The sequence below is a fragment of the Rattus norvegicus genome, chromosome 3, assembly GCF_036323735.1.
Source record: "Rattus norvegicus strain BN/NHsdMcwi chromosome 3, GRCr8, whole genome shotgun sequence".
NCBI classification, from domain to species: domain Eukaryota; kingdom Metazoa; phylum Chordata; class Mammalia; order Rodentia; family Muridae; genus Rattus; species Rattus norvegicus.
The window spans coordinates 100,247,332-100,253,630 of record NC_086021.1 but is presented as its reverse complement, the minus strand read 5'-3'; the positions used below and the strand labels follow the sequence as shown (position 1 = coordinate 100,253,630).

At 50.1% G+C, this 6,299-nt stretch overlaps 1 protein-coding gene across 2 annotated transcripts in view; it reads left to right on the top strand.

Moving 5' to 3' along the window:
• Positions 1-206: 206 nt before the first annotated feature.
• Positions 207-6,299, top strand: part of Ext2 (exostosin glycosyltransferase 2) — a 132,649-nt gene continuing 126,556 nt past the window's right edge. For both annotated transcript variants that reach the window (NM_001107751.2, NM_001399506.1), the window contains exon 1: positions 207-389. The gene's annotated coding sequence lies outside the window, so the exon portion shown is untranslated. The remainder of the gene's footprint in view (positions 390-6,299) is intronic.

The window sequence follows — 6,299 nt, the reverse complement described above, 5'->3', positions numbered from 1 at the left end:
ACTAGTGAGTGATCCTTCTGCTGTGCTGAGATTACAGGTATGAGCCACCACGCCTAATATAGACAGATGCTTGCGTTTTTGACAGTTTTATCCCGGAGCTTGGTGCGCCCTGGCAGTTCCTCCGCCTTTGCACCGGGGCGGGGTTGCTCACGTGTGCTGACTCCTCCTGTCCAGCAGGGGGCGCAGCGTTACCGCTCCGCATGCGCAGTGCGCGCCGTGTCAGACGTGGGGAACTGGAGGCCGGCGCAGCGTTCCCCGGCTGGCTCTGGCTTACCTGGTGCTGGCGGCGGCCTCCCGTCACCGCGCGATCCGACACGGCCGTGGCTCGCGCCCCGCGCCCAAAGCCGGTGGCGGAGCGCGGGGCCGAGCGGGAGGCGGCCGGTTCCGAGGTGAGCGCGGCGCGCGGGCGACCGGGTGGGCCTCGGGGCTGGGCCTCTGGGAGCCCGGGGGCTGCAAGAGCACCGCAGCTCTGCCCCGCTGCCCCATCTGTACCTATGCCCTGTTCCCCGGGCCCGCCAGCCTGTCCAGGACATCTGTTTCTGCTGCAACTGGAGGTTGCGGGACCCGAGTCCTCCCTGGGAGGCCTAGCACCTTGGCTATCCCGGACCAGTGGCGTCCAGTGCAGGTCCTGGGTGGAACGCGGTGGGGTGTGTGGCTCAGAGTGTGGCTCTGAGCGTTGGGAGATGCGTTCCTGATGGTGGCAACAGTGTCCAGTTTTGAAAGTCAAACACTGGTTTGGTGTCACATATTAAGTGCCACTCTAGAAGGGCCCTTTCACTTGGGCCTGTGGATGTTGTCTTGAGTCTGGGGCATGTCCATTTCAATTGTTTAAAGTCAGCTATAAGTTCTAAGTACTTTAACTGAACTTTGTGTACTCTGGTGCTCAAGGCAATTCACGGTAATAATCAACACGGTCGAGTTTGTATTGCAATCACTTTCCCTGACTTCAGCCTCTTAGTTCCTCTAGCCTGTGCGCTTGGATAGTCATCTGAGGAACCAGGCTGCTGTGCGCTGGAGCCCAGCCGTGGAGTTCTGTTGTGGAACCCTGAAAGTTCCTTAGCCTTGCTGTTGACCTTTCTGCACCACAGTGAGGTTCAGAAGATTGTCACACAGCGCTGTCAGGAGGATGAAATAAGACATAGTAAACCCACAAGTGTAGAGTAAAATGCTCAGTTCGGTACTTAATGTATTCACTTAATGTGATGTAACTGCCACAGTCAAACAGTGTCTTTATACTGGAAACCCTTTTGGGGGGTAGTGAGCCACCCTGGAACTTTAATTCTAACCCTGTCAAGTATCATGACTTTGTGTCTGTTTGCCTACATTGTTTTCAGAAGAGATCCTGTGTAGCAAAGGCAGTTCAGCAGGCAGGACCGCTCGGAAAAGGCTGAGGTAATAGGAAATTGTGACCTGGAACGTTTGGCTGAGTGGATTGACTATAACCTGGAGCTTGGAAGAAAGGTGTTTCAGGCCAGTGTTAGGAAGGAGCAATTCCAGGAACGTCAAGTGCGTCTCACCGTGCCCGTAGATGGGTGTTAGAGTCGTTCCAGTGGCTCAGTGCTCTGAAGCTGGATGAATGGTTCTAGACTTTTTTTTTTTAATTGAGAGGGAGGGTGTTTGATAGGCTTGAAGGATGATAATTTGTAGGGTCTGAGATGTAGGCTATGGTATGAAACTGGGCAGTCAGGAAAACTAGGATTCGTATGAAACTGGGCAGTCAGGAAAACTAGGATTCGGTCTCCAGGATTCAGCACAAGTTTATCAGGGATGGGTGCTTCTGTATCTCAGGTGGCAGAGCACACATGGGGCCTTGGATTGGATCTCCAGTGCCCTATAAACTGAGGCAGGGATGCATGCCCACAATCCCAGTACTCAGGAGGTGAGAGCAGGGAGACAAGGGTGATCATCTAGTTCCTGACCAGCCTGGGCTGGAGGAGGCTGTCCCAACACAAATGGAAAACCAAACCAAACCATCGTAGCCAGTGGTTCTTTCGGGTGTAGCTGTTTGTGATGGGTGCAGGGAGAGGAGGTGTTCAGAGGAGGGCACAGAAAACCTAGAGCCAGTGGAAACCTACAGCCATCATTTCCCTTTTGGAAATTCCAGTTCAGGAAGGATGACGGTCAGAAGCCCCTCCCCTGAGTGTAGAGTGGTGAGTGTCCCAGTGCAACTGGGAAGGAAAGATGTTCGTTCGTTCATTCATTCATTCATTTATTCATTCATTCACTCACTCACTCACTCAGCCAGCATTCAGGTTGAGATCCAGTATGTTCTACCCTTGATACTGGATGTTGAGAATACTGACTAGACTGTGAGAGGGACACCGGCAGAGCAGACAGGCCACTCTAAGTGAGGCAGGTGCTGTAAAGAACTGTCGTAGTAAAAGGTGGTGCTCACAGGGAAGGCCTCCCTCATCTTCATTGCTTTATTACTTGTTTTTATTTTGTATGTGTTTTGCTTGCTTGCATGCATGCATGCTCGTGTACCATGTGTGTGCAGCGCCTGCAGAGGCAAGAAGAGGGCATCAGATTCCCAGGAACTGAAGTTGCACATGGTCGTGAGCCTCCATGTGGGTGCTGGGAACCTAACCTATGGAAGAGCGAGTGCTTGTGACCACTGGACCATCTCTCCAGTCCCCTCTCCAATAATGATAATAATCATCATCACCACCACCACCACCACCATCATCATCATCATCAGTATTTGCTCTTAACTGCTGACCTATTTCTTTAGCTCTTCTCCAATGATGATGATGATGATGATGATGATGATGATGATGATGATAATAATAATAATAATAATAATAAAGCAGTATTTGCTCTGAGCCATCTCTTCAGCCCCCTCTCCAACAACACCAACATCAACAACTGTATTCCTGGGTTTAACGAGGACTTAGTCTGTTCCCAACCAGTACTCTGCTACTGGACTGTAGTCCTGTTGCCGTTTGTTTTATTATGAGCTTTTGCGCTGGCCCGAGCGCTTGCCACCCTCTCAGCATTATTCCTCAGAGTTTGGTGTAGACGTTTGGGGTAGATGTTGGATATTGAGCCCATGTCTGGGTGGCTTTGGGCTGTTGTGCCTCAGCTCCCTACCTGTCAGGTGGTTCTGAGGTGGGTTCTGAATGACTCTTCCGGGGCTCTTAGCAGAATCAAGTGCTTTTCCCTGCTCAGTGCTAGCCAGCTTCATCTTCACCATTCTGCTTTCCGGTTCCTCTCTCTGGTTTTCCAGAGCCCCCCTCCTACCAAACACTTCCGCTCATGCTCTTAGTTTGGAAGAGCACAGACCATGTTGGCGCATCCAGAAGGGGCTTGCAAGCACCACGGGAACATGTCCTGGATTGACTTGCTCACCCTCAGATGGCAGCAGGGACCCCTTCGGCAGGGTAAAGCAAGGAGTCAGCATCCTCTGTACTCTAGTGTAACAGTTGTAGGACTCCTACTGTATCTGCTTGGAGAGAGATCCAGGTAGGAGGGAGATAGCCCAGCATGGTGGCTGTAGCTCTTGATCGGGTATGGCCTATGGTGATAGAAGGGTAGCGGTTACCTCCTGGTGTCTTCCTTAGAAGCCTTCATATCAGAGAATGCTAGGCATTCTGTTTTGGGCAGCCCAGATGCCCACTCATAGCACACCGTGAAACATGTGAGGTTCCATGGCAGGGTGTCCTGCAGCTGGGGGCAGATGTGATGATCTACTGGGGTCCGATCCTCATCATGGGGGAAATGCAAAGTAGGTGAATGAATGAACAGCCACACAGCCTTGGCATCTGTGGTCAAGGCTACCGGTGGGAAGAAATCCTGGGAGATGGGGCCTCTGAGAACTCTGCATTCTTGGGACTCCCAGATCCTCGGGACTGGCAGCAGGTCTTTAAGGCAGAGGCAAGCTGCCCTCCCTGGGTCAGCTGTTTCGATGGGCACTCAGGATCTACCTGCACCTCCCTCTGCTCTCAGCTTCCCTCAAGTGATGTCTTCAGATGTCTGTGACTGCAGGACCTGGCTGTGTGTGGACTAACAGCAGCTGGGGGTGGGGCTGGGGATATGAAATGTTGGGATATAAAACAGGGTGCGGAAATGGGTGTGTTCTCGTGACCCAGGGTTAATGACCCAGGTAGGACAGTGGGAGCTGGTCCTATGGTGCTGCCAGACAGGCTTGAAGCTTGGATGGAGCCATGACCTAAATGACTGGTTTCCACCCAGGGGTGATTTCATTGGCCCCCAGGGGTGTTTAACACTCTTGGTGATTATAACTACAGGTCTGTCTTTTTACCAGGGAGAGGCTGAGGATGGTACTGAGACAGTTATGATCCAGATAATGGTTTCCCACATGAGTTAGATACAGTTAGAATGTTAGTAGAAGCCACAGCCAGAAACCAAGGGTGGCAGGCAGGGGGTGCATCAGGACTGCTGTGGCAGTGTTGAAGGAAGCAACTTGAAGCTCAGGGAGGCAGATAGCTTATTCTTTGAGTTTATTCTTTGGGTTTATTCTTTGAGGCCGGAGCTAACCCACTTGCTCCGCCTCTGGGGGGAGTCCACCCTCTCCGCTCTGGCAATATAGAATGGCCAGTGCGGTGCTGACACCTTTGAGAAGCGAGCTCAACATTGGTCCGCTGTCAGGTATTGGCCTTCATGCTACCAAGGAACTGGTTCCCACATTCTGAGAAAGGCCGAGTTCTGAAGTGGCCAGGTAGTGTCCTTAACTACGGGGCAGTGGAAGTGGGCAGCCAGCTCAGACACTGCCTGATTTGTTGAGCTAGGGAAAATGTTAAGAACTGACAAGGTTGGCACCTGTTGAATAGAAAAGATTTTCAGATAAGCCAGTTTTTAAACCCATATCTTGCAGATCGAGGGTGATGCTGGATCTCTCTCTGTGTTTGTGTGTGTGCATGTGTGTGTGTGTGTGTGTGTGTGTGTGTGTGCATGTATGTATGTGTGTGGTGTGTGATATGTATGTATGGAGGTTGCACATATGAATTTGTAGGTGGAGGCCAGAGGAGGATGCACCTTACTCTCTGCCTTGTTTCCTGGAGATAGGGTCTCTCACTGAATGCTGACCTGGACTGACAGCCAGCAAGCCCCGATAACTCTCTCATCCTCTGCCCCACCCCACCAGTCCTGGGTGTGTGGGTAGCCACCCTTGGCCTTTTCTGTTGGGTTGTTGAGGGTTTTGAACTCAGGTCCTCATGCTTGCACAGAAGCCCTCTTACCCACTGAACCACCTTGCTTAGGCCCCGTATCTCTTCAGCCTTGCCTGGCTATGAAAGATGACTAGTTCAGACTCTATATCCTCCATTCCTAGGAGTTGTCACTAGGGTCACAGATTCCATGAAGTTTCCGCTGCACTCGGTTTCCACTCTGTCCCCCCAAGTGTCCCCTACCCCCAGGTCCAGCTGTCTCTCCCTGAACTCTTTCCCTTCATCTCCCCTCCACTTGATCCTTCCCATTCTCATCCCTCCCCTCCCACAGTCCACCCAAAACCTACTCTGTTTCCTCCAGGAAGGCCCATGCTTTCCCCCTTGAACTCTCTTGACCTCTCTGGGTATGTGCTTCTGTGGATTGTAGCTTGATTAATACTTATTAATAGCTAATGCCCACTTGTAAACGAATATATACATTTATCTTTCTGGGTTACCTTAGAATGATTTCATCTAGTTCTATCCATTTGCTCTACATTTCATGATGCTGTTTTTTAAAGCAGTTGAGTAATACTCCATTGTGTAAATATACCACGTTTTCTTTATCTGTTCTTTACTCGAGGGGCATCTAGGTTGTTTCCGGTTTCTGGATATTGTGAATAAAGCTGCAATGGACATAGTTGAGCAAACGTCCTGTAGTAGGATGGAGTGTCCTTTGGGAATATGTCCAAGAGTGCTATAGCTGGGTCTTAAGGTCAGTTGATTCCCTGTTCTCTGAGGAGCCACCATATTGATATCCGTAGTAGCTGCACAAGTTTGCCTTCCCACCAGCAGTGGAGGAGCGTTCTCCTTACTGTGCATCCTTGCCAGCGTGCGCTGTCACTTGTGTTATTAATCTTAGCCATTCTGACAGGCGTAAGATAGAATCCCAAAGTAGTTTTGATTTGCATTTTCCTGATGGCTAAGGATGTTGAGCATTTCTTTAAATAAATGTTTCTTAGCCATTTAAGATTCCGCTATTGAGAATTCTCTGTTTGATCTATACCTCATTTTTAATTGGATGTTTTTATATCTCGGGGTTTTTGTTTTTTGGTTTTTTTTTATTTTTATTTTTTATTTTGGATATTAGACCTCTATTGGATGTGGAGTTTGTAAAAATCTTTTTGCCATTCT